We start from the raw sequence: 3,583 nt of genomic DNA on the forward strand, positions 1-3,583 counted from the left end.
TAGTTCATCTGTATCTGAATCCCATGAAGACAGACGGTGACGATTCATGAAGGCCCAGGGCCCAAAGCCGGTTTAAGGCCTGTAGACACAAACCGACATTGATATGTAAACTTGTGTTATAAGATAGAAGTAGCAGAGACCGAGCCGGACACGATTATGAGCCGGCCTCGGAGTCTGTTAGCCGACGGGAGTCAACCCATGTATATAAGGGGACGACCCGGCGGCGGTTCAGGGACAACAGACAACAACTTGAGACTCAGGCAAAGCGTATTCGCTCCCTGGTCATCGAAACCCCATCAATTCCATCACAACTAGACGTAGGCTTTTACCTTCATCGTAAGGGGCCGAACTAGTATAAAACTCTCTTGCGTCCCTTGTCCGCTTTAACCCCTTTAAGCTAACCCGTAGCGATGGCTCCACGACTAAGTCCTTTCTCTAGGACATCTGCCGTGACAAAAACACGACAGTTGGCGCCCACCGTGGGGCTATCGCATGATGGTTTCAAGTTCTTGGAGGGCAACTTCGAAGGACTCAAAGGTTACGCTGTGGGCCGGATGACCAAGAGTCGTCGCGGCAAGCTCTACATCGACGATGCAGGCTGGGGCCCCGAGTCTGGCTCAATCGAGTATGGGTACCGGGTCCCCTTTGGTGGCATACACGTTTTCATTGGCAAGATCGGCGAACCGGGCCCTAAGCCGGACATCTGCACCGACCTCGTCGAAATGGCTCAGCGTGCAAGATCTGCCCGGGTCAAGTGTGTCATGAAGCGTGCCTTCGTGGGAGTTATCCATGGAGGGGAATCTGAGGATAGATCGGAATCTGGTGGTGAGACCGTCGTTTATTCCGGCGACGAGTCATCAACTGGAGAGACCGAGTCGTTATATCAGTTACAAGATGGCCGGACTGGGGGCTGTTCCGATGGCGATAGTATTCCGGCCCCCTTTGATCTGCCAAACCGGGTGGCGATCTTCATGGCCGGCACGCAACCAGCGCTCCACTCCTCGACTGCAGCGGCGATGATTTCCAGATCAGCAGCAGCGGCAGCGGCTGGGGCAGGAGGCCCTGTGCGACCGCCAGCTCAGGTTCTATCTGATTTATTTGACGCGTTGGCAACGCTGATGGCGGAGGTTAACCCGACGGATTAGGATGCACACAATACAGAAATCGTGAAAGTAAAAGATCAGATCACCCAGGCCAAAATCGACTTAGCAGCTGAGGATACCAGGATAGCCGCGGAGCGGGCCACTTTGGATGCACAAGCTTACCGGATTATGCTGGATCAGAGTGCGTCGAACGAAGTCCTGAAGAGGAGGCATCGATCTCGCTTGCCACCGGTTTATGACGCTAGAAATCTCTTTAACACCCCAGGAGCAGGGACCAGTAATCCGCCGGTGGTAAACCGGGCGGAGGCACCAGGGGCAGGGGTGCCAGTTCAGCCACGTTTGGCGGATCCGCCTCGTCAAAACAACATTGTGGCACCACATGTCCCCACGCCATCGGGTCATTATTCTAACCCGATGGACAACATTGTCGCTGCCGCTTCACGGCTGGCGGCCATCCCGATCGAAGGTGATTCTCCAGCAGCGGTCGAGACGCGTCGGGTTAAGGAGCTTCTTCAGATAGCCTTGGTTCAACAGGAGGCTTATTCGTATAGTCGCGATCGAATTCATTCCACTCCCCGTCCAAGCCGGAGTTACAGCAGGCGTATGGATGAACCGGCAGTATCAAGCAATGCCAGGAACCGTGATCCGCCCCGTGGCCATAACCCGGCGGGTGGTGCTGGTGATGTTCAGGAGGTGGTGGACCGGGCTCGGGCACGCAGAGAGGCCGAGTTAGCGGCGCAACATGAAGCCCGTCAGCTTACTCCGGTTCGTCCAACCACATCGGTGGAACCAGGAGTTACCTCTAGTTCCTTGGTGCCATGTCTTGTCCCAGCGTTGCGCAATGTGCGCCTGCCCAAGGATTTCAAGGGCCCGCGCAAGGTGCCGAATTACACCGCCGATTTATCCCCTAAAACATGGGTCGAAAGCTATGAGATGTCCATGGAGATGCTGGACGTGGATGATGCGGCATGTGCAAAGTACTTCACCATGATGCTAGAAGGAACGGCCCGCACTTGGCTAAAGAGCTTACTGGCTAATTCTATCAGGTCATGGGCCGAGTTGAGAGCCTGGTTTATTCAGAATTTGAAGGATACATGCAAGCAGCCCATGTCAATTGTGGACTTAGCTGCCTGTGTCCAGGAGGAAGGAGAGTCAACAACCCATTGGGTGCGCCGGGTTTCGGAGATTTTGCATTCATCGGACCGCATCAACACTGACACCGCAGTTTTAACATTGGAAGGAAATTGCCGGTTTGAACCCCTGAAGTTGAAGTTGGGACGGCTCAAACGTCATTGTAATGACATGGGAACCCTCATGGCTGCACTGGTGAAGTATGCCAACTCTGATAGTACCAAGGATCCCGAGTATGATGATGATAAGATAGGGAAGGGAAAGAAGAGCGGCAACGCCAAGGGGCAGCACCCCAACCCGGCGGGTCATGGAAACGGCGGCAAGCGTAAAGCGGACCACGGTTTAGACTTTGTGGCTAACACTAATACACACGACAAGGGACAGCGGCGTAAGGGTAAACTGCCCCGGCGCAGTGGAATGCCAAATCCTAATCCGGACCGTTTGTCGTATCTGTTGAACCAGCCCTGTCCAAAGCATGGGACGAAGGAGGAACCGTCCACACACCTCTGGAAAGATTGTTACATCATGCAAGAGTTCAAAAATTCTGATTCTTTCCGGTATGATCATGGATCAGGAGGTGGTTCGAGCTCTGGCTCTCATGGGCCAGGTTATGGCGGAGGAAATTCCGGTTCAGGATTCCATGGCAATCAGGGTGGATATAACAATCAAAGTAATCAGGGTAATCAAAGTGGCTATAATCATCAGGGCAATCAGCAGCAGCAGCAGTCGGGTTACCAGAGCAACCCAAAGCAGTTGAATAGCGGACAGTATCATGTCTTCACCACTAGCTCGGACCAGCGCAAATATGGCGGAGGAAATTCCGGTTCAGGATTCCATGGCAATCAGGGTGGATATAACAATCAAAGTAATCAGGGTAATCAAAGTGGCTATAATCATCAGGGCAATCAGCAGCAGCAGCAGTCGGGTTACCAGAGCAACCCAAAGCAGTTGAATAGCGGACAGTATCATGTCTTCACCACTAGCTTGGACAAGCGCGATCAGAAGCTTCATAAAAGGGTGGTGAATGCCGTTGAACCGGCCGTGCCCCGTTATTTGCGCTGGTCCGAGCAGCCGATTGTGTGGAGTAGAGAAGATCATCCACCCCGGGTTGACAATCTGGGTCATCTGGCTCTGGTGGTGGCACCTCAGGTGGGAGGTTATAAGTTCACTAAGGTACTCATGGATGGAGGGAGTAGTATCAATATCCTTTATTATGAAACTTTCCGTCGCATGGGGCTAACAGATAAAAATCTTAAACCGTCCAATACGGTGTTCCATGGTGTGGTGCCTGGTAAGTCGGCATATCCTGTTGGTAAGATAGCTCTGGAGGTGGCTTTTGGAGATGAGCA

This window comes from Aegilops tauschii, chromosome 4 (assembly GCF_002575655.3).
Source record: "Aegilops tauschii subsp. strangulata cultivar AL8/78 chromosome 4, Aet v6.0, whole genome shotgun sequence".
In the NCBI taxonomy this organism is placed as follows: Eukaryota; Viridiplantae; Streptophyta; class Magnoliopsida; order Poales; family Poaceae; genus Aegilops; species Aegilops tauschii.